Source organism: Ambystoma mexicanum, chromosome 5p (assembly GCF_040938575.1).
Source record: "Ambystoma mexicanum isolate Mex_15411 chromosome 5p, UKY_AmexF1_1, whole genome shotgun sequence".
Lineage (NCBI taxonomy): Eukaryota > Metazoa > Chordata > Amphibia > Caudata > Ambystomatidae > Ambystoma > Ambystoma mexicanum.
The window spans coordinates 991,380,195-991,405,506 of NC_090930.1; the positions used below are offsets into that span (position 1 = coordinate 991,380,195).

Genomic DNA, 25,312 nt, shown 5'->3' on the forward strand with positions numbered 1-25,312 from the left:
AAAGTTCCCCAATGTCTTTAAACGCACCTTGTTTTGTCTTTCAGATGCGGGATGCCGCGCCGACGGCCTCCGGAGCGTGCGAAGAGTTGGTAAGCTTTTGTCTTTCAGATGCCGGAATACAGTGTGAAGACCTCCGGAGCGCACAAAGAGTAGGTAAGCCTTTGCCTTTCAGATGCCGGAATGCTAACCTGTTCTTTCTTGTCTTTATAGGTGTTGCTGAAGACTGGATTCAGGATGGTAAGCCTTTTTCCTTAGGCCCAGGATCAGATGCAGAAGACACGATGAGCGTTCTGCTGCAGAGGATGCAGAATAACGCAAAGCAAGATTCATCCACCGGGTGTGGTTTAAATAGCCTCCTGTAGTGCTTAGTTGTCTCCTTCCACAGCCACGCCTAAGTAAGAAAAGAGTTCCTGGTAAGAAAAGAGTTCCTGCCTTCCAGAAGAGTTCCAGTGTTCTGCATCTAGGGAGTGGCTCCAGCCCCACCCAACAGGAAAAGTAGTTCCAAACAGAAGAGGATCAGAGGCTCAACTGGCAGGCAAGTAAGCAGCATGGTCTGCTGCAGGTAAGTCCACCCAAGCATTATGAGCCCGGCGCTTCCAGCGCTGGGACTGGGCATATTTATGAGCCTGGTGCCACTGGCGCCAGGACTGGGTCCAAAAGGTCCCCATTGGGACTGGTTGGCACTCGGAACCTGGGTTATGGATCTGCTTCCAAGGGAGTTGGGAAAACCCTGACCTTTTGGAAGCAGAGATCATGACAGTACCCCCCCTCAAGGCCCCTCCCAAACCGGGCTTCTCCGGGGGTTTTGGCTTGTCAGGAAATGTTCGGTGAAATCTTTTGATTAGGCGAGGAGCGTGGACATATTCAGCAGGTTCCCAGGATCTCTCTTGGGGGCCGTAGCCTTTCCAGTCAATTAGGTAGAATAGTTTAGATTTGGAGATCTTGGAGTCCAGAATGCTTTTGACTTCAAACTCGAGTTCTCCATCAACTAGGATAGGTTTTGGAGATTTGGTTAGTCGGGTTTGAGGTTGCACAGGTTTTAATAGAGAGACGTGGAAGACCGGATGTATCTTCATGTGCGGGGGCAAGTCCAACTTGACCGCTACTGGGTTTACTATGGTAGTGATGGAATAGGGACCAAGGTATCTTGGGTTGAATGTGCGTGGCCCTTTTAGAGATAGATATTTGGTGGATAACCAGACTTGATCCCCTACTTGATAGTGAGGGGCTTCCTTCCGATGTTGATCTGCTCCTTTCTTGTATTGTTCTTTAGCCCTTTGAAGGTGAGAAACAGCTTCCTTAAAGGCTTGGGTGATTGTAGAATGCAGGTAGTCTACTGCTGGTGTTTCAAGATCTTGGAGGGGATCCAACTCCGAGGTTCGAGGGTGACTGCCGTACAAAAGAAAAAATGGGGTTTTCCCAGTTCCCGAATGGACAGAGTTATTGTAGGCATACTCGGCTATCCAAAGGATATCTTTCCAAGTTTTTTCAGTTTGTTGCAGCATGCAGCGTAAATACTGTTCCAGAGTTTGATTGGTCCTCTCGGTTTGTCCGTCGGTCTGAGGGTGGTGACTGGTCGATAGTCTCACATCAATTTGAGCCGACCGACAGCAACTTCGCCAAAAATGAGAAATAAATTGACTACCTCGATCCGAAATTAGAACCGAAGGAAAACCGTGCAGTCGGACAATGTTTTCGAGAAATTCTCGGGCCAGAGTTGCTGCTGTTGGCAAGCCTTTGAGCGGAATGAAATGCGCCATCTTGGAGAATAAGTCCACGATTACTAGAATCGTATTGTATCCGGAGCATGGAGGTAGATCGGTGATGAAGTCCATAGAAAGCGTATGCCAAGGGCGAGGTAGGATGTCAATAGGGCGTAAGAGGCCTGCTGGTCTTTCCTTTTGACTCTTGTTTTGGGCGCATACTCCACAGGACATTATAAAGTCTCTGATATCTTTTTTCCAAGACGGCCACCAGAAGTAGCGCTTGATCTTTTCTGAGGTCTTGGCTATACCGGGATGACCTTCCATTAAAGAGTCGTGATAACAAGAGATTACTTTTTTCTGTAAATCTGTGCTGGGTAGGTATAATCGTTCTTGGAAATACAATAAGTTGTCCTTTACTGCAAAGTCCTTTCCCTGCAGATGCCAATTCTGTATGTCTGCTGGAGTTACAAGTTGCCTAGCTTTATCCTTAACTTCCTCTATGGATTCTGTGGCGATTACACCCAGAATTCTTTGTTCGGGAATGATTGGTACAGGTTTAGGGTTGATCAAGTGTTCTTCCACTCCCATCCGAGAAAGGGCATCGGCTTTACCGTTTTTTGTACCAGGTCGATAGGTAATTATGAAGTCAAACTCGGCAAAGAATAATGCCCAACGGAGTTGTCTAGAGGATTGGGCTTTTGCGGTTTTCAAATATTGCAGGTTTCGGTGATCCGTAATCACAGTAACGGTGTGTCGGGCCCCCAGCAGATAATGCCGCCAAGCCTTAAAGGCAGACTTGATAGCCAGAAGTTCCTTGTCAGTAATCGTGTAATTGACTTCAGGAGGCGAGAATTTGCGGGACCAAAATGCCACGGGATGCAACTGATTGGTTACCGGGTCCTTTTGTGATAGAACTGCCCCCATGGCAAGGCTTGAAGCATCAGTTTCCACGATGTAGGCGAGTTCGGGGCGAGGGTGTTTTAAGATTGGTGCAGAGATAAATTTAGTCTTCAAATCCTGGAAAGCGTGTTCCGCCTCGGTAGACCATTCAAAACGTTTGTTTTTCTTTAACAAGGCAGTGATGGGCTGGACTATTCGAGAGAACTCGGGGATAAACCTGCGGTAAAAGTTAGCGAAGCCTAACATGCTTTGCACACCTTTTACGGAAGATGGTGATGGCCGTTTGAGAACTGCATCGACCTTCTTTGAATCCATACGCACTCCGCCAGGCGATAATATGAATCCCAAGAATTCAACTTCAGTCACGTTGAAAACACATTTTTCCAACTTAGCGAAAAGTTTGTGTTGACGCAATCTTTCGAGGACCATTTTCACGTGTTTCCGATGTTCAGATTCCGATGAAGAATAAACGAGAATGTCGTCGATGTAAACAACAACACACACATCTATGAGCTCTCTGAGGACATCGTTCATAAAATATTGAAAGGCGGCCGGGGCATTGCAAAGTCCGAAGGGCATGACCTGATATTCAAATAGCCCATACTTGGTGCGGAAGGCCGTCTTCCATTCATCGCCCTCTTTTACTCGTACCAAGTGGTAAGCTCCTCTAAGATCCAGCTTTGTATATATGCATGCTTTTCTGACTTGGTCCAGGAGTTCAGGGATCAAAGGTAACGGATATCTATTCTTAACGGTGATCTGGTTCAGGGAGCGATAATCGATACAAGTTCTAAGGTCTCCTTCCTTTTTTGGAACGAAGAACAAAGCTGAAGAGGCAGGGGACTTGGAAGGACGAATAAACCCATTTGCCAGGTATTGATCCAGGTATTGTCGAAGGTGAAGGTTCTCAGGCTCGGCGAGGGCATAAATTCTACTTCAAGGAGGAGTAGATCCAGGTATCAGGTCTATCTGGCAGTCATAAGACCTATGAGGAGGTAGAGAGTTAGCCTGCTCCTTCCGGAAAACATCTTGGTATTCTAGGTATTCGGGAGGTAACTGGGGAGTCTCTGAAGAAATTGCTGCCAGTGCAACACCAGGTGGAGGGTGACAAGTAGAGACACATTCTGGAAACTGGACCGTTCTTGCTCGCCAATCGATCAGAGGATTGTGTTTCTCTAACCAAGGTATTCCTAGAATAATCTGGAACTGAGGGGCCTTGATCACATCGAACACGATCTTCTCATGGTGTCCATCTTGACTTACTAGCGTCACCTCTTGAATGGTATGCGTTACTGGCCCGGAGGTTATCTCCGTACCATCCACCGTAGTAATGACGTCCTTTACAGCCTTGGGACAAAGAGATAGATTCATCCTCAAAACCATTTCATGATCCACATAATTGCCGATGGCACCGCTGTCGACGTAAGCTTCAATTGCATGTAATCGATCCGGATTATCAGGGCTAATGAGGACCATAGGTATCACGAAATGCGAGGTCACGGAACTGGTTTTCACGCTCGGCAAGAGGACCTCTATTCTTGTCGGGCGAGGTCGTTTCCCTGCTCAGAGTTTGTCACTGTGGTAACTGCAGCTCCTACTGCCTTCTCGGCAGGTTTCACCGGACAGTCTCGAAGAAAGTGCCCTGAGTTTCCGCAATATAGGCATAATTGCAACTGTTTTCTCCTTTCCCGCTCCCTTTGTGTTAGAGGACCTTTCAGACCCCCTATTTGCATGGGTTCCCCGGAGTCTACTCCTTTGGAAGGAGTTGGCGGTTTGGAAAATACTCGGGCATCAAACTTGGAATGATCGGCCTTCCTGTTCTGCAGTCTGTGATCTATTTGAACGACCAAGTCTATATAATCCGAACAGTCTTGTGGGGGATTCACTACTTGGGCTAAAACGTCTTTGAGCTCTCCACGTAGACCTCTATAAAACAGCGTAATCCTTTTGTCCTCAGGCCATTGAGTTTCCACTATTAGTCTATTGAAAGATGCAATATAAGCCAAAAGGTCTTGATTACCCTGTCGCAACGAAAGAAGCTCATTGTCCAAGGCCTGCCCCTGTGCATGTCTTGCGAACAGTTTTTCCATACTAAGCTGAAAGGCTTGAAAATCATGGAGAACCGGATCATCTTGATTAACTAGAGGGATCGACCAGTCTGCTGCATTGCCACTAAGGTACGAAAGTACAAAAGCTACTTTAGCTTGATCAGTTGGAAAGGCTGCTGGCCGGCATAAGAAGTGCAACCGGCACTGATTGATAAATACCGCAAACCTCTTTGGGTCACCAGAAAATCGTTCGGGCGGAGCCAGAGGTACATTCCCAGGTAGGTTGATCTGCACTGGATTCATAGAGGATGTTGAAGGAAGATTTGCCCCTGATGCGGGTAGCGGGGTCTGTCCGGCTTGTGACTGTAGCAATTGTCTAGCCAGATCATCTGTTCTCTCCTTGGAAATAATTAGTTCCCTTCTTAGAGCGTTGGTTTCCTGACGAGCTGCATGCACTTCTGCCCTTAGTTCCCCAAGTAACCGGGCTAGGTGGTGAGTATCCGAGGTTTCCATAGCGCCTGGGCGAGAGTTTTGCGGTAGGCTTTGCGTTCTGTAACGCTCACCTGATTCTCGCAGAGGCGCCGGTCTTGACTGGGCGACTACCGTATCTTCAAAGGTGATGTGCAGCACCCGGTTGGCTCTTTGGGCTGGACCTCTGTGCCCTGTATGCCTGACGTGCAGAGTAAGATGTCTGCAGATAGAAAATACGGGGTTAATGAACTGGGGTTATTGGGGTGTCCCTATCTCTTTCCTCCTCTCCTCTCCTGTAGACCCCCACAGGTTAACGCTCTCACCTTAGGTAAGTGAATGCCGAGCTCTCCATCTGCCTCGGGGCAGGGTGCTGTAACCAGTTTCTTCACCGGATAGGTAGCGCAGGCCTCTTGACTTCAGAGGACTGCTGTCCGTCGTTTACTGCACGAACGGTAAGTTTCGAGTAACTCAAATGTCTTTAAAGTCTTTAATAATGATGTCTCTTGTTTTGCAGGGTTCCGGCGATGGCGGATGACGGGCTGAAGTGCCTTGAAGATGGAGCCCGTGTCATGAATATAAGCGCCTGGAAGCACGTAAGTAAGCGCTTGTTGCCAGCTTCACAATGCGCTCTAACTGTCTTTTTATTTTGCAGGTACAAGTTCGGAGCGGCTGCAGGGTGCCGGGATACCCACTGGGTTAGATGTGGAAAGGAGTAATGGCACGTGAGTATTAAAGTTCCCCAATGTCTTTAAACGCACCTTGTTTTGTCTTTCAGATGCGGGATGCCGCGCCGACGGCCTCCGGAGCGTGCGAAGAGTTGGTAAGCTTTTGTCTTTCAGATGCCGGAATACAGTGTGAAGACCTCCGGAGCGCACGAAGAGTAGGTAAGCCTTTGCCTTTCAGATGCCGGAATGCTAACCTGTTCTTTCTTGTCTTTATAGGTGTTGCTGAAGACTGGATTCAGGATGGTAAGCCTTTTTCCTTAGGCCCAGGATCAGATGCAGAAGACACGATGAGCGTTCTGCTGCAGAGGATGCAGAATAACGCAAAGCAAGATTCATCCACCGGGTGTGGTTTAAATAGCCTCCTGTAGTGCTTAGGTGTCTCCTTCCACAGCCACACCTAAGTAAGAAAAGAGTTCCTGGTAAGAAAAGAGTTCCTGCCTTCCAGAAGAGTTCCAGTGTTCTGCATCTAGGGAGTGGCTCCAGCCCCACCCAACAGGAAAAGTAGTTCCAAACAGAAGAGGATCAGAGGCTCAACTGGCAGGCAAGTAAGCAGCATGGTCTGCTGCAGGTAAGTCCACCCAAGCATTATGAGCCCGGCGCTTCCAGCGCTGGGACTGGGCATATTTATGAGCCTGGTGCCACTGGCGCCAGGACTGGGTCCAAAAGGTCCCCATTGGGACTGGTTGGCACTCGGAACCTGGGTTATGGATCTGCTTCCAAGGGAGTTGGGAAAACCCTGACCTTTTGGAAGCAGAGATCATGACAGGGAGCCTGGTTCCTATGGGCAGGTTGAGGTTGGTCAGTTGGAATATGCGGGGGATGAACAATGTCATCAAGAATAGGAACATGTAGTCATACCTCATTCAGCACAGCATAGACATGGCAATATTGCAGGAACGGGCAGAGGAGGTGGAAATGGTTGGTGGTCGGAGCTACCTTCTCCACTTATACTAGAGGGGTACTGGTGTGGATCAAGGAGGCGGCATCAGTTAAGGTGTCACATACTCTGGTGGATAAATAAGGATGGTATGTGGAGAATGTGGGGGATATACTGGACACCTCAGTCTCTCTGTTGGGAACCTATGCTCCCCATGTAGCGCAGGCAGAGTTCTTAGCTGACATGCAGGATGTATTGGTACGTATCGGGGTGCATGGTCTCTGTAGTTCGGGGACTTCAATTGTGTGCTGGATGGCACGCTGGACGTGTCCAGTGTGGTAGTCTGGCAGGTGGGGACTGTGACTAAAACCTTGACTAAGACCTTGGGAAGGGTAGTAGGGGACCTTCATTGTAAGGATGCTTGGAGGGTGCGCCACGGGTGTGAGCGTACTTACTCCTATTTCTTGTTGGTCCATGGGTCCTACTCATGGATAGATTTTGCATTTGTGGGCTGAAGAGCATGTTTCCTTGGTGGCCAGGGTGGAATATTTGGATAGTCCTTATCGAACCCTCCGCCATAGTGGAGGCCAGGGGGCAGAGGGATGTTCGCCCGATCATTCCCATGTGGAGGTTGGACACTTAGAGGCTCGAAGACAGACAGAGGTTTCAGGGCATCGATTCATGATAGTATCCATCAATTTCTCTACGAGAATAGGTGCTCGATAGTGCAGAGGTCCAAAGAGTGGGAAGTTCTGAAGGTGTTCTTGAGGGGGGCTTCATGTCTGAGAGGGTGGGGGTTCTCAGGGTCCTTAGTCAGGAAGTGAAGAATCTTGAACTGAAGGTGGCCTGGCTGGACCAGGTCGGGCCAGGGGGAGGACACAGGCAGAGATCTTGCAGGATGTGAAGGGGGAACTTGGGGCAGCAAGGGATAGGCTGGACACTCTTAGTTATGCTGGATATGTGTCCAAACAACACACTGAGGGAGATAAGGCAGGTAGGCTGCTGACCTGGCTGGTCAGCAGGCAGGGGGGACCAAGTGCTGTGAGGGCATCCACGGTCCAGAGGGGTCGCTAACTACAGGATTTCTATGCCACATTGTATTGGGAGAAGGGAGGTTTGATGGTGTATCGGGAGAAGGGAGGTTGTGATGGTGATCTTGTGAGGCAATAGTTGCATGTTGCCCATATGCCCTCAAAGGACGAGCATAGGAGGTAACAGTTAGGGGGAACATTAGCCTGCAGGCAGTGTTTCGGCCATTAACTCTCTTGCAAGGGGGATGATGCCCAGCATAGATGGGATACCGATGGAATTGTACAGGGAATATAGTGATTTACTGCCCCCAAAGTTGCTTGAGATCCTATTAGAGGTTAGATCGATGGGGTGGTTTCCAGAATCCATGTTGGAAGCTCAGATAATAACTCTACCAAAGGAAGGTTGGGATTTTTCTGAGTACAAGTCCTACTGCCCATTGCCTTGATAAATGTATATGTTAAAATCATGTGTAAAATCCTGGCAGCCTGGTTAACACCGGTTATGCACACAATGGTCCATCCTAACCAGTCAATGTATAATCATGTACCCTGATGACGTGCTGTTATACGTTCGGAATCCTCAGGCCAATTTGGGGTGGGCTTTGGCAATGGTAGAGAAGTTCAGTAAACTCATGGGCCTGGTGGTCAATAAGTCTAAGTCAGCAGTGTATGAGCTGCCAACCGAAACGAGCAGCAACTGAAGGATTTAAGTACTTGGGAATAAGGATAAGTGCAGACTGGGGATGGATGTACACCCAGACAAATGAGAAGGATCTCACGGCATTTGAGTAACCCACAAGTTTCTGGGTCAGGTTCCCTATTTGTTTGCTGAGACGTATGGCCCTGACAAAGATGATTATGATGCCAAGACTGTTGTACGTGTTCTAGGCAATGCTGATGGTGTTGGCTTATGCATGTTTTCACTCCCTGCACACTACCCTCAATAGGTTACTTTGGAAGGGGGAGACCAAGAGGATTGCCCTTGCCGCACTACAATTGTCGGCAGGTAAAGGGGATATCGGGGCGCCTGATTTAAGTGCATTTTACTGGGCATCAGTCCTGCAGCATATGGTGGACGGGTTCACCCAACCCTATGAGGACCATAACATTGGCTGGATAGAGAGGGAGTTGGCACCACGCAGCCTGCTGGAATCACTTGGGGGATGGGAACGGGAGCTTCAGAGTCTCCTTTCCCCAGTGCACACTATTATCAGGATATGGTGGAGGGCCACCGTTTGCAAGGGATAGTGATTTCCCTTTCTCTCGGCTATTCCCCTGGGCTGTAGCATACTGAGGTGGGTGACTGTTGGGAGGCAACTGGGAGGCTGGAGAGGAGTGGGACTCTAGATGATTTATATGTGGAGGACAGGGCAATCACGTATGCCAAATTCAGGAATGCTTATCCTCTGGTTTGCCTGAACTTCCTGCTAATGGCTGAAGTGAGAGCAGCCTGGGGTGTGGAGTGGGTCTCAGGGAGGCCCTGCACTCATGTGATGAATGCGACTCTCATGTAATCGGTAGAGGGGAGAAAGGTGTGTCAGTACTTTATGCAGCTAGCCGAGAGGAGTGTGATACCAAAGCGGTAGGGCTTCGGACTAATTGGAAAGCAGACATGGGGGAACAATTCATGGATGGTGAATGGGTAAGGGTTCTTAAGCATACAAAACGGGTGTCCAGGAATGTTAAATTCCAATGGATACAATATGAAATTATCCGGAGGGCATAAGATGGTTGTGGGGGGTAGACCCAGTTTGTTGTAGATGTAGGAAGGAGGTTGGGACCTTCTTACAAATGTGGTAGGAGTGTGAGCGGGTGGCGGGTTTTTAGGATGACATCTGCTCTGAATTGTCCACACTAATTGGGATACATGTCCAAGTCATGATCAAACATTGCTTGCTGGGTTTAACGACCATAGGGAAAGGCAAATGTTGGAAGGAGCTGTCTAGAGCTCTAGCGTTGGGCCTCCTTTTCGCCAGGAAGGTGATAGCTATGGCCTGGAAGGCACAAGGAGGTCCCAAGATCAGTGATTAGCACAGGAGCTTGCATAAGTGGCCTAGAGCAGAGAGGGATGTGAGTGCTCAACTGCGAGTGGAAGTTGGCAATGAGGCAAGATCTACAGTATGGCACGAGATTTGGGACACATTTGAATTGAACCCTATCTTTGCATCCCCCTTGAAGGGGCCGATTATTGTTGATGTTGAAATTCAAAAGTTGGGAGTATGGCGACGAGGGAGGGGGAGATATATTGAGTGGAAGTGGGGGATGGGCCGGGACGGTGTGATTATTTCCAGTATGTATTGCCTTTTGGTGTTGTTTTTATTGGATGACATGATGGTGGGTGGGGGCAGGGGCTGTAGCGAAGTATTCTCATTGTATGACAAGTGCTTGTTTACTTTTTGAAAACTTAAATAAAATATAGTAGAGATTTTGTTTGACAATTGTGTGTTCTGATATATGTACAGATCATTTAACCCTAAACCTAAGGTTTCTGCATTCACAAATTAACTTCATTGCAGTACGAGGTATTACCTCCCTGTTGCCAAGGACGAGATGCCTCGTCCTTGGCACTTAAGGGGTTAATGAAGGAGAAAACGTTAGAAGGCATTGAATGGCGAAATACCAAAATCACCAAAAAGGGCCTTGGCACTGGGGGGGGTGGAAACCCATGGCAGTTAAGACATGGCTGCAAATTCTTTTTGTCCTTTTGTAGAATAGTACATTAATTGCTTCAATGAATGGGGCTGCATGTATAGAGTTGTTCCTGTCCATACGTTCACATCGAATTGGTCATAGAAGGAAGAGTTTGGTGCATAATACCCCCTGCTTAAACTAATAAGCACATTGGCCGAAGGGATGGTCTCTGCTAAAACCTATCCCGTGAAGGGCCATACCAGAGACAACAATGAACAGCCTATCCTTCAACACATTAGTGATCAAAGGAGCAGAAGAGAAAGACTTCTGTTCGTTGTGCAGTTTCTCCAGCTTACTGTGAGTTGTTTGTTTGTTTATTTTATTTATATAGCGCTCCGGACCCAGGAGTAAATGGGCGCTTAAGGAGAGGTTACACATATACAATATATGTAGCGAATGCAGTTATACATTTAGAGTTAATATACAATATATACAGTCAAAGGTAGTTTGTGCGTACAATTAAACATTAGAATGGTATATACAGTGAATATAGTAGATAGGGTCTTAGACCCGCTTGGGATTAGTTTTATCCAATAGCCAACCAATGGCTAGTTTCCTGAACTGTTGGAATGATTCGGTAGATTTGATATTCAATGGTAAGGTATTCCAGAGCTGAGGGGCGAGGACCATGAAGCTAGAGCCGCCAGCTCTTTTAAAGGAGAATCTGGGAACTATGAGGCAGAGAGTGTTGGAGGATCTAGTGGTTCTAGTGTTTGGTTTCAGAATGAGTTTATTAGTGAGATAGGGGGGGGGCTAGGTCGTTTAGGGCTTTGAAAGTGAGGCAGAGAATTTTTAAGTCAATTTTTTGTTGAATGGAGAGCCATTTACAAGAAATTCTGATGGGGGAGATGTGCTCTCTCCTAGGAATGTTTAGTGCTGCTCGCAGCACGTTGTTTTGGAGAACCTGAAGTTTATTGTATGTCTTCAAGGGTTCAGCAGCGGGAAAGAAGCTCTTCGCACAACCAGTGCTAATATTATCTTGCTTTAGTAAGAGTCAGCTGATCATGTGAGGGCCCATGTGCGATTTATGACCCCTAGCTAGCACACACGTGTCTATTCATTTGTTCACCTTCCATGTAGTTGGTAGTTTGTTTTGAATGAATCATGCATGTGTTGAATGTTAAATGTTAAAATGTTAAAGGTATTTGTACCGCGCACCGTCAACAACGGAGTTGGTCCCCAGGCACTCTATGTGTTACCCATTAAAGATCCAAACCTGCGGACAGGGCTAATATCACAAGTTCGTTTGACTCATCAATCTGGGTCCTAACTCAAAACAAGGCTGCATGGGCCGGTGAACCCTTTGCTGTGTCGCTCTCCTCCAAACACAAATAGGACATAGAAAAGCTGTGAATTTTATGAAAAGCACAAAAATGTGCAAAGAGTTAAACTGCATAGAGATCGAAACTTGAAGTACAAAGTTAGGGCACTTTTTAAAGTTCAGAAAACTTGTGTTATTAAAAAGTTTAAAATGACATTAAAATGACCTGATAGGAACCCGTAAGTGAATTGTAAATCCAACTGTGTATGAAATGTATATTCCTCTCTGAGGAGCAAGGCATTAAAGTTCAACCAGGATGAATACAAGTGCAGTAATCAAAGGAGAAACCACGGATCAGCCGAGTCAGTCTATGAATGCATAACCCCAATATTATCGTATGGCCAATAGGCTATAATAGGATGCCTAGAGCCACACATTTAAACATGCCTCCCCTAGACATATGCAGATCGTCTGCTTCAATTAGGCCACATTTTAAGGCACAGGACAGAAAACTCTTGGGAGAATGTCTTCATTCATTATTGTGAGTAAAAGACTGACCTAATGGAGAAGAGATTGTATTTCTTGTAATCAGAAGGCATGATTAATAGTTGTCGTTTATTGCAGGATGGCACAATAGGGACGGTATAACAGAGTCTTGTTTCTTGTGTGTCCTCGGAGGATGGTGTGTTTGCTTGCGCCATCTTCTTGCACCTTTCCTCTCTCCCCACTAACTTAACCCCTCCCCCTCCTCTCTATTAGATCTGCAAGAGGACCTGGAGAGCATCTTCAAATGGCAGTGGTGTGCAGTGGCAATTTGGCACTCCCTATTGTACAACCATCTTAACCTATCAAGCAGAGCTAGGCAGTAGATTAGGGAGATGTATTTGAAGCCATTTGCCACTAAGTGCCCTGCAGATGGCTGTACCAAATAGGTTAGGGGGAGCAACCAGCCAGAACCCTCGCCCATCATGGAGGAGCCGTGCCAGCCAATTGGAAACAATGTGTGCTGCCTCTGCTGCTGCTTGTTCAAGCTGAGTGAGAGCTCCTAGGCTGGCTCAAACTATCCAATGGAAACATGGTTTACCTTTGACAGTTCAGTTTCCCTATATGCATTCCCAATAGACGATGCAAGCCGGGGGTGTTTCCCTTCCCCAGCCTTGCATGGCCCATTGAGGATACAGGTTGGGGAACTGCACGTTTCGTTGTGCGAGGGGGCACTTGTGCACCTCCCCACTTGTTCAAACTGATTGGTGCTTTTTGCTTCCTGGTTCCTGTTCTTGCCACACAGGAGCCAGTGTTTTTTCTTGGAGGCATTGGAACGTAGTGTAGCAGAGTCCAGACTGGTCTACCTGCAAGGAGGAATACCATTTTTTTTTAAAGAATTATAATTAAGCAACGTGTGTGCATTCGTGAATGTATGATGTATGGCTGCACGTGTGAATGAGAGAGTAAATTGCATTGTGTGAATGAGCAAGTGAATGTTGTGTTAATTAATGTGTATGTGTGCTCGTTTGTGTTTCTGCTTGGCCCGGGGTGATGATTTTGGCAGGTGGGGGTGATGGGGTGGTGAGGCAGCAATGGCATTTTTGACTGGATTTCTATTATAAAAAGGAATATATGTACTATTACATGGCTAAACTGGCATTTTGAGACAGTCTGTCTATTTCTTACTGTTGCATGACTTTTATTTACTGGGCTTCTATGATAAAGCAAGCATGGTAAGTTTTATTAAGTGGCTAGACTGGCATTTTGTGCCAGCCAGTCTAGCCATTTCTTACTGTGGTTTAACATTTTCTCCTGGGCATCTTTGATAAAAACTAGCATGATAAGTGTTATTATGTGACTAGACTGGCCTTTTGGGGTAGCCAGTCTAGCCATTTCTTACTGTGGCATGACATTTGATTTACTGGGAATCTATGATAAAGCAAGCATATTAAGTGTTATTATGTGTTTAGTCTGGCATTTTGGGGCAGCCAGTCTAGCAATTTCCTACTGTGGCATTTATTTATTTATTTATTTATTTATTTATTTATTTATTTTATATTGTGCAACATGCCCAGGGGCATCAGGGCGCATGTTTGGAAAGGTTACAATGAAAGTTACAGAAGGCAGTTACATGTTACATAATATATATATACATGGACAAAGATAGATACATACATTTACAAGGTAGTCAGTAGTCTCAATATATACAGGGGTGATTGCGGGGGCACAGCATGCAATAGATGTTACCAAAGGGTAGCGGAGGCTTCATCTTGCTCATGGAGCCATTGTTTTACTCTGTTTTTGAAGGATTGAGGAGAGGGGACATTCCTGAAACCATTGGGTTTACTGGGCTTCTATGATAAAGTAAGCATGTTAAGTTTGGCTATTTCTTACTGTAGCATGGTTATTTTCACTGGGCATCAAGGTTAAATCAAACATGATATGTGTTATTACTTTTCTAGACTACATTGTGCAGCTAGTTTGGACATGTTTTCCTACTGTCGCATGGCACATTTAAGGGCAAAGCCAACAGGAGTATGATCCTGTGTGGGGATACTGTCCTATATTGGCAGAGGCTGCATGGGCATGTTTTCTTATTGTATCATTCCTGGCATTATGCACAAAGAAAACATGAGTATGTTCTTCTATAGGAATATTGGCATATATTGGTGCACCCAGCATGGAAATGTATGGGGACAGCCAGCGTGAAAATGTTTTTATACTGGCATATAATGTGAGCAAAGTCACCATGAAAATGCATTGGTAAATACTCATGTGCATTGTTGGTGACTTGCATCTATTGCATTTTTGGATTGGAGTTACCTCACAAAACCAATTGCAAACTGTCTAACTGTTTGTGTCATTTAATACAGAAAGAGTGATATAAAATGCACCATGTTAATTCATTATTCAAAATAAATTCTCAGGGTGGGTGGAAACCTTGGTTGGTTCAGGCTCATTTGCTGCGCTCAGTCGCTCTGGCATATATCTAGGAAATAGTTTCGCCCCTCCACTTAAAAAATTCACTACCCGTCCACCTTACATGAAATGACAAACAGGATGCAGAAGTGGTCGCCTAAGGGCTGTTAGATGGTGAAGTGGTTTATGAGAAGTCAAGTGAAGATGATGCAAAGGGGTGAAGCTTAACATAGCTCCTTAAAATGCATGCCATGTCATGTGCTGAGAGAACTTTGTAAAACACCTCAATGCAGCACCAGTAAATTGTGGATAGACAGATTCACAGAGCAACTTCCTGAAACACAGAGCAAAAGAGACACAAACCCATGCCAGAGTTGGGAGCGCTCCTCAAGATTTCTCAGGAACTACAACCCATTTTGCAACAAGATGATCAACTATGAAAGATTTTTCCTGAGATTCCCCTCCTTACCTTCTGACCACTAGCCAATGATGGTAAGAAGCCAAGTATATACAAATACTACAGAATGTGCAACAATGCTACTCAAAAACAAAAGATGTCTATCCTGTTCACATATCGACAGTTTGGATACAACCAAGATATCCCACAGCGGGTAGGAGAACAAAACACTTTAGAATTTTCAACCAATTACGGATTACTGCAGTAATGGAAATGCGCTGCTTTTTTGTGGGAATCATTCTCAGGCCACAATGATCATGGTTATGTTTCTGTGAGAAAAGTCTGGTGGAGAATCTTGCAGGATTGAAAGAAGGGGGAGCAAAATGGGGGGAATTGTACACTGGGCCATGCTCTTTAAGCTTAATTGTTGCAACATGGGCTGTGGCCATGGCCGGTAGAAACTGGCAATTTACTAGTGAGCGGGAAATGGACCACAACCATGGCCTGATGGTCATGATCTTTCATCATTATTGTTGCAGAGTGGAAAGGTGCCACGGCTGAAGGACATAGCAAGTGCTCTCAGGACAAGATATTATGTAAGAAAACCCTTGATATTCAGTACAAAACTTTAGTTAAGAGAGTTTGTTAAGATACACCAATTGATCACAACCAAACCCATGACATTTGGCGGTTGTGTGAAGTAACTAGTTCCCCTGTTGCTCCGCCCAAGGGCACATGCATGAAACCAAATGACATTGTAGGTGACATCGAAGTTTAGATTTCACATTTCCCACACCCATCGAATTTCGAGAGTTTTGTTGTGATAAATAGTTTTATCTTTACTGTCTCTTCATTAAAAAAATGTTCACTGAATACATATATATATATGTTGTGGTAAGTCAGACTCAGGAGGCAGGCAAGAGGTCATGTCAGAAGCTTGTATTTTATTTAAACAAAGAGAAGAAGGCCTACTTTTCCACTAAAATATAAACCTGATATAGCCTGCATTCAAGAAACATATATAAATGCAGATGAAAGTCTTAAATTGAGCAAATCCTTCCTGGGTTGGTTATGTTTTATTTCACCCGCTATTCAAAAGATATGTGGATAAAATTAGCAACATTTCAACGAAGTTTAATTTTTAACTCATTCAAGAGGTTAAAGAATACATTTTGGCTATTCGTTAATCATTGGTGCTACTAGCAACACATTGACAATTACTATTGTTAAAGTGTATGGCCCCACATACCTTGATCCACATTTTTGGCAAAGCTTAAAGCAAAAATGTAATATTGGTCAGATTGTTGTTTATGTAGATTGTAATCTAGTGCATGATTTAGCTTTAGATCGAAAATCTACCGCTAGTTTTATTAGTTCAAATTTATTAGCAAACTAAATCTATTAGATTGATGGAGGTTTTGTAATCCTGACTTAAAGGTATTAGCTTTTTTCCATTCCCGATATATCATATAGACTATAGTTTTTTTTTACAAGTCTCTTGTGTCTTCCCTTCACTCTTCAGAAATTTGACCTAAAGAAATAACTGACCATGCTCCTGTTTTTCCCATACGTGATTCAGATCTATCATCAGAGCATAACAACATATGGCATTTTAACCCTGCTCTATTATAGAATAAACAGTTTATTAAATCAGTTCCAAATTGCTGATCTGATTTTTTGTGAAGAATCACCATGAAGATGAACCTATTCACAACACGTGGGATGCTTTCAAGGCTACATTGAGTGTTCATATTATAACCTTTGTAGCAAGTGATAATAAAGACCTGCAAAAAAAGTGCAATTATTACAATCAATTAAGTTACTAGATGTATCCTTTATAATAATCCTTCACATGAGACTTGGCCTAATCTCATTGATCAATGAATTGAATATAATAAAATGACTATGGTTAATGCAAGATGTACTTTATTAAGAGTTCAAGCTAAATATTATGATGTCTCTAATAAAGAAGACCAACTTTTAGCCATGTAGCTTAAACGTAGAAAAGACTAAGATTGTATCAGTGCTAAATTATGAAGGTAAACTCATCTCAGGAAATGATAAAATTATTAAATCCATATTCTCCAGCTTCTTCACCTTCCACTGAAAATGTTCTGCAATTTCTTAATGGAATATAACACACCCTATCACATATTTGTGATAAATCCTGTTTAAACGGTCTTATTACTTTGGAAGAAATCAAGAAATCCATATGTGATCATGGATTGGGTAAGGCAGTGGGACCTGGCTTTCTATTGATTTTTTCAAGACCTCTGTAGAGTTATTATCACCTAACCGTCTCTAAATGTACACTCATTTTATTAATGTTGGTAAAAGTAGTAGGTCATTTACCCAAGCCTTGCAAATCCCCTTTCCCAAACCGAATAAAGATTAGAAATGATCACCCCATCTCATTAATAAATTCAGATTAAAAAATGTTTGCGAAGATCCTCTCTAATTGACTCAAAAAATATTTACCATTTGGTATTTATGAAGATCAAACTGCATTTCTTAAAGGTTGATTTGCCTCCTCTAATATAACACATTTATGTAATGATTTGTCTCTTCCTGAGAACTATCATGAACCTGTAACTTTTCTTTCTTTGAATGCCGAAAAACCATTTCACCGCGTGTCTTGCCCATATGTTTCATACTTTTAAATGGTTTGATTTGGGACCTTACTTTTAATCCCTGATCAGAATTCTTTAATCGTCTCCATGCACACATATTTTCATTAATGGCACCTTTTCATCCCCTTTTCGTATTTTAAGAAGAACTGGACAGGGGTGCCCCAACACCGTTATTGTTTATTGTCTCAATTGATACATTTTTTCAAAGCATTAGATTGGATAGTGAGATCACTGGGTTTAATATTGGTGACTACTCTATCAAATTGTTGGCACATGCTGATGATATACTATTATATATCATAAACTGTTCCTAATCTGTACAAAATATGTTATCAGTAATTGATGAATTTTCAAAGATATCTGAATATAAATTACATCTGGAATAATTTGAAACTTTTCCTGTTACTAATGCATTTGCTCAATTACATTTAAATACTTGTGGAGCATGTTGGAGTCATAATTACAGAAATGTTCTTGGAATCCCCTTTGCAAGAGAAATAGATACTACAATTAAAATTGACAATTCTATTTTAAAAAAGGGAACTGTTTCTGCTTCTAAATGGTCTCCGTGTTTAGACATGATTAAAAGGATCCTAGTGCCAGTTATCTTATATCCCCTGCCTGTGCTTTCCATCCAGTTCCCTATTTCATTTTTTTATAAATTAGATACTCTTCATGTGAAAATGCTAGATTTTCATTTAAATAAACAGAAAATGTGTGGTTGTGTTACATTTCTTGACTTTGCTAGTTATCATAACATTTTTGCTTTATTGCAACTGATAAAATATTTGCATTCTGAGAAACATGGACCAACATACCTATTTGGTATAAACTTTAACTTACTCTTATTTCTTCTCTCTGTTTATGTGACTTTCTATACACATCCTCTTGGCCAAATATTAGACGATTCCCCTGTTACACCTTTTTCAATAAATTAATTGGGATACTCTTCTCAATTATTCTCATAAAATTTACTCAGATGAAAATGTATCTCTTTGGCAAAGTGTAACAATTTGTGTTAATTATAGACCTACATTTTATATCCATTTGTACAGCAAAGTAATTATGTTGGTTAATCAGTTAAATGAGGGAGGCCAATCCATTCCACTTTCCTACTTAATTATATCATATGACCCTGAGAATTCAGATGTGATATATTATGATAATATTGTTTGTTCAATTTTTAGTGTTCCTTTAGAAATGTCTTCTGAATATGTCCAGTCCTTGTTGATCAAACTGTACATTAAGGCAGCTATGTGATACTCTTAAACAAACAATTTTAGTACTGATTCTCATAATAAATAAAAAATCAAAAATGAATGGGAGAGACTGGGGCATTTTTCAATATCCTAAAAATAAATGCAAGGTAGTTTGGTTAACATTCTTTACATTCTCAATGTTTATTATTAAACATCAAGACTATCTTTCTCAAGTGCTGATTTTTTGCATTCTTCCAATGTAAAATTGTTCATGACATTTGTTTACAAGTTTGGTCACTTTGGCAAAAAAATCTCAAAATTGCCTGCACCTTTAACCCCATTATATATATTCATAGGCCCTTTGAGTGATACTAATATTATATCTAATAAATCCCCCTATGTATATAAATTATTCATTGTTATTAATTCTTTTGTTGCTACACTCAATTAGAAATCCTCAAATGAATTATCCATTCCTTTATGGTGGAACCATGTCTGTTATAGTCATAGGATCGGAAAGTGATGTACTAAATCTGCAACAAAATATAATAAATGTTGCTCAAAGTGTTTTTTAAATAAATCAAATCTTCTTGTTCTACATTTTAACATGCCAGGTTTATGAATGTTCCAAATCACCTTGAACATGTTCCCAGCTATGCAATATTCCTATTGCCTTTTCCTTGTGTTATCTTGTTGTCTTTTGTCTTCTTCCCAATCAAATTGTGGATTATTTATATAATGAAATCCTTTACCCATTCATGATATACAATGTGTCAATTATTAACCCCTTAAGTGCCAAGGACGAGGTACCTCGTCCTTGGGATTACCTCCCCAGTGCCAAGGACGAGATAGCTCGTCCTTGGCACTTAAGGGGTTAATGATGAAGAAAATGTTAGAAGGTTTTGCATGGTGAAATACCGAAATCACCAAAAAAGGCTTTGGCACTGGGGGGGGAAACCCATGGCAAGGTTAGTATCTTTATTGATAGATCAATTGTTATATTGAAATGTTGTGAAAATATTTAACAAAACAAAAAAAAGGCTTTTGGTGTCAGAGGGGCTATAACATTTATGAACATTTGATAAACTGTCTATATAATGTTCATTCCTTTAATGTACCAATGTATGGTTTTAATGTACTATAATGTTTTGCAGCATATATTGTATGTGCACTTTAATGAAGAAATGAAATTATGCTTCCAAATAAAGTTTATTTGATTCATATTTTTGGAACCAGCCAGGAAATTACGTGGAGATTGATAATCTATTAAAATGCTGTATTGTGCTCTAAAAAAGAGGGCAAAAGTATCTGTGAAAGAATACAAGATGGAAGTGAACAAAGAAGTTTTTAGGTTCCAAATTTAAAATATTATTATAGCGCATTTGTTTTGAAACATGTGATTGCTGAGAAACATGGGAGAGTTTGCCCAGAGAAGCATGAAGTCCAAGCCCTGGGCTACGTGTTCAGGGCAGCCCAAGTGAAGTCATAGCCAGAGGGCAATGTTGGCCCACCCGAGGGTCATGCATGGTCAGGCCAAAAGAGTGGTGGGCTATTTGGCATGCAGTGGGGCCCGAAATTCTGTACTACACCACTGATTGGGCTCTGCTCACCTTGAACGCATTCAAGTGTGATGTGAATGGTTGAGAGGGGCCGCAAACTCGATCAGGACCCTGCTCCGGTGCAACACTGTTTAAGAAAATAGGCATTGGACACGGAGTCTCAGAAGTGAGAGAGCCATGGAGTGACCCACCCCTCCCCACTCAAACTCCTTCTTGGAAAGGGCTTGTGGACACTCCATTCACAGGCCGGTCCTGGGGGGGTGTCATTGAATATCACACCTGCCACGTAGAGATCTGAAAATCGTAGATGCATTGAGCCACACTCTTGAGGGAAGTGCAGCCCTCCCACCCCACACCTCACACTGTTAAAAAGATTGAAGAAGAGTCATGTATCAAAGCTTGTGACATTAAGGTGTTATGTTCGGCTGTGGGTTGTGGGGGACAACATGTGGTTGCTTGTCACATAACTTAAAGATAAATGCACACAGAGACAGATGGCCTCAGCGTACACCTGCACAATAGGTTTCTTCTATTGTACTGGTAGCTGACTCATAGATGCATTTATAACCAGGGAATTTTGTTGATACTAAATCCTGGTCAATGATTTAATTTTCAGGCATTGCTCATGCAGCATTTTGCTCCTGGGTAAACAGACAGCGCACCATCCCCCAGATCAGTGCTTTTTTGGCATCAATGCCATAGATAATGAGTACTTCTGTGTCGCTTGATCAATAAATGTTTCATACACTAGCTATAACCTACGTTAGAGTTTTTCGGCTACCCTGTTACAAGTACTGCATTATGTATGTTTTACATATAGACTCCACGTCGAATCTGAAAAATTACATCCCCCAAATCTGTGATCGTGGACAAATCTTGCTGCCCTCTGTGCCTCGCCTCTCATACCTGGCTGAAATGAGAGCGCCTGGAGTGTTAGATGCATCTGAAAGTCATGTGCCATCATTTCCTTTCAAATTTTGACGATTAAGCAACTCCTTCAAACATTTGAGAGTTTCGTCTTCTCATTCAGCATTGTCCCAATCAGACTTTGAAATAGATGCTGCCTCAATGCTCAAAACGACTTCCATGTCATCTTCCCCATCATTGATTTCCGAAACATTTGTTAGACGGGACAAACAGTCAGCCGTGACACTCTTAGCTCCAGGCACGTAGAGCACTGTGTAATTAAACTCCTGAAGAAGCATCACATACCTTTTGATTCTATTGGAAACTTTTTCCAGACATTTTGACATAAATACATGGGCCAATGGTTTATGATCTGTACGGAATTCCACTTTGTTGCCCCATATGAAATTCCTGAACTTTTCAGCTGCCCATTTTATCGCCAACGCTGCTTTCTCAATTGCAGCATATTGTAACTCAGCTCCTTTCAGTAACCTCGAAGCGAATGCAATTAAAACTTCACACCCTCTATCTTCTTGAGTGACAGCAGCCCCCAGGCCAACATTACTAGCATCTGTTGTGATGATTGTTTTCTTGCCACTGCAGAAATTCTTCAAGGCCGGAGCTGACCCTATTGCAGCTTTAATGAAATTGAACTCTTCTTCACAGTCGTTGTTCCACTCAAAGCTCTTCCCCTTGAGTAATTCCCGTAAAGGAACAGTGTGAATTGCAAAATCCTTAACAAACATGGAATAGTATTCCGCCATTCCAATAAATGTGCGAACTTCTTCCTTGTTGCAAAGTCTTGGCATCTTATTGATGGTATTAACTAATTGCCGTTTGGGAGAGACTCCCTCGGCAGAGATCTTGTGTCCCAAATACTCTATTTCAGAACAGTTGATTTTACATTTATCCTTACTTAAAGTCATGCCTGCTTTGTATAACTTTTCACATACATACTGCAGTCTCTCATCGTGCAATTTCTGATTGTCAGCATGGACTAAGATGTCATCTTGGAAGCAAATCACACCGGCTGCACCCTCAAACAGGTTGTGCATTACCTTCTGGAACACAGAGGCTGCGGACACCAGACCAAATGGCATCCTCTTGAATTGATAAAGGCCATTTGGCGTAATGAATGCTGTGAGATGCCTGGAACGTTTATGTAATTTAATCTAGTGATATGCGGAGGTCAAATCCAACGTGGAAAAGAGCTTTGACGGCCCAATTGTGGAGGTTATTTCTTGTATATTGGGGAGAGGGTGTCAATCAGGAACAACACACTTGTTCAATTCACACATATCTACGCAAATTCTGAGTTTTCCAGATTTCTTTCCTATGACCACAAGTGGCGAAACCCATTCGCTGGCATCAATGCTTTCAATGATTTCTTGTTCTTCCATTCTTCTTATCTCCTTTCTGACTTCATCACGCATGGATAAAGGAACGTTCCTCAATTTCTGGGCTACTGGATTATGGTTTGGTCTCAACTGTATTTCATGCACATAACCCTGAAGACACCCCACACCATCACAAAAAACAGCTTGCATGATCTCCATGGTATTCAATTTAGTTGCCACACGACTATTTCCCGGTTTACTCCCATCATTGCTGATGTCAAAAACAAATTCTTCAACAGTAGAGTCTAACTTGACTTGCAATTTACTCTGATGAGTCCAACTCAGAAGTGGCGTCCTTCCCACATTAGTGATGTAAACTTTGCCTTTGGCTCTCCTATCTTTAAACTTCAATTTCCCCCAAAACCAACCTATGGTGTCAAACTTCACTCCACCATAAGCTCTGGGGTTAATATCGGTCTCGTGTAGGTATTCATGTTTTTCCTTGTACCATAAGTGTCGTGGCAACAATGTGTACTTCGCACCGGTATCAATCATCATATTCAATTCTACACCATCGACCGAAACCAAGGCTTTGGGGCTCTCCAGGACTTCTTTGTCATCATCTCCGGTTATGACAAATACGCATTCTTCACCATCCTCTCTACAGTTATGTCCACTGTCCGAGTTGCCTCCTATCCAATTGGTGGAAGTATTTTGAAATCTGCAGCACCTTGAATAATGACCTTTACCTTTGCACCTGCTGCAGATGATTTTTAAATGCTGGGCAATCTGGATCATCAGCCCAGTGGTTGACACTATCGCACCTGTAACACCTTCCTTGTCGTCTCCTTCTAGAGTTCGTGGATTGCTTGTCAGGGCTATCTTTCCTGGTTGGGTCATTAACCGATCCCTTTTGATTGGATTTGTGTCTCCCTTTATCGGGTTGTGATGGCCTATACTGCCTACTTGGCATCTTCCTTCTGACGGATGTATTATTAATCATGGATATGGACTTGGTTTCTTCAGCGTTATTGCAGGACACTTTGGTAGATTTAACGTTGCTAGTCTCAAATTGCATGTGTTTCACTTTATTTTCTAATTCTTTCACACATTCTTCGGTATGTTCCACTTCCTTCGCCACACGAAGTACTGTATCTAAGGGCGGATCATTTTCTGACCAGAGTTTTTCCCTCACTTTAGCACTCCGGCATTCCAGCATAAACTGGTCCCTTAGTCTATCATCGAGCTGTTCATTGAAATTACATGACTTAGCGAGCTTTCTCAAAGCAGTAATGAATTTCTCGACACTTTCTCCCTCCTCTTGTGTTCTCTTCCCGAATTTGGACCTCTCCAAAATAATACTTATTTTCTTTTCAAAATGCTTGTCAATTTTCTTGATGGCACGCTCGTATTCATTGATGTCAGCACCTTCTTCCATTGACAGATCTGGCAGGGTCTCATACTTCTCTTGACCAGCCGGGCCCAAACAATCCAGCAAAAGTGATTTTCTCTTTTCTGCACTGCAATTAGTACCATATACAACTCCAGCATAGTGTTCAAATGATTTAATCCATCTCTTCCACGGAATGCAAGGTTCACTAGCATCAGGCATAAAAAACGCAGGTGGGGGAACACTGCTGAAAGCCATGATAAAATATGATGTGGTGGTGATGATGGGTCTCACTAATATTGCTGGAACAAAGCTGTGTAATTGGTTCCTTTATTTGACTATAGCGGAGAGTGTAGTCTGTAGCAGAGTTACTGTGTAGCTGTCCTTATTCATGAAACATAAATGATTCTCATATTTGAATATAGCACCCAGTGCAGATTGAGGCAGATCTGCACAAATGTTGTCTATATTTAAGGAAAGCGATTGATTTTCAGGCACAGACACTCTCCCTTGCAGTATTCCATATGCAACGTATCCTTCGGCTGCGTGTTTAAGAAATATTAACAGGGTAATTCATAGAATTTCGCACAAAAGTGGCGCACGCTGCTGGCGCACAGTGTGCGCGTGCGAATGTCTCTGCCAGCCGCGTGCGCTAAAATCGATTTCCGCGCACAGCGTATTCATGGATTTTAGCCTCCAAAACCAGCCGTGGCGCAGAGTGGCGCAGCGACCCTGCAGAAGCGCCAGTTACGCCCCCAAGAACGCCCTCGCGCAAGGAAAAGCCATCAAAATTCCCAATTCAGCGCAAAGGGCTGCGCTAACCCTGGACCAGTTTACAGGGCTGCCAAACAGCAAAGCCAAGCGGGGAACGTGTATAACTGGGGTGCGCGTGAAGTTTGACACGCGAAAGGGCCCTGTGCGAGCGGGGTACGTGTATTATAGGGTTCGCGGGAAGTCTCACACGCCATTCCAGCAGGGTACGTGTATAACTGGGGTTCGCGTGAAGTTTTACATGCGAATGGGCCCTGTGCGAGTGGGGTACGTGTATTCCTGGGGTTCGCGTGAAGTTTGACATGCGAAAGGACCCTGTGCGAGCAGGGTACGTGTATTACGGGGTTCACGGGAAGTCTCACACGCGATTTCAGCAGGGTACGTGTATTATGGGGTTCGCAGGAAGTCTCACACGTGAAAGGGCCCTGTGCGAGCGGGGTACGTGTATTATGGGGTTCGCGGGAAGTCTCACACACCATTTCAGCAGGGTACGTGTATAACTGGGGTTT

At 43.4% G+C, this 25,312-nt stretch overlaps 1 protein-coding gene across 1 annotated transcript in view; it reads right to left on the reverse strand.

Moving 5' to 3' along the window:
- The window catches only part of F13A1 (coagulation factor XIII A chain), a 767,832-nt gene that overhangs the window by 683,435 nt on the left and 59,085 nt on the right, over positions 1 to 25,312 (reverse strand). The gene's annotated exons all lie outside the window — the stretch shown is intronic.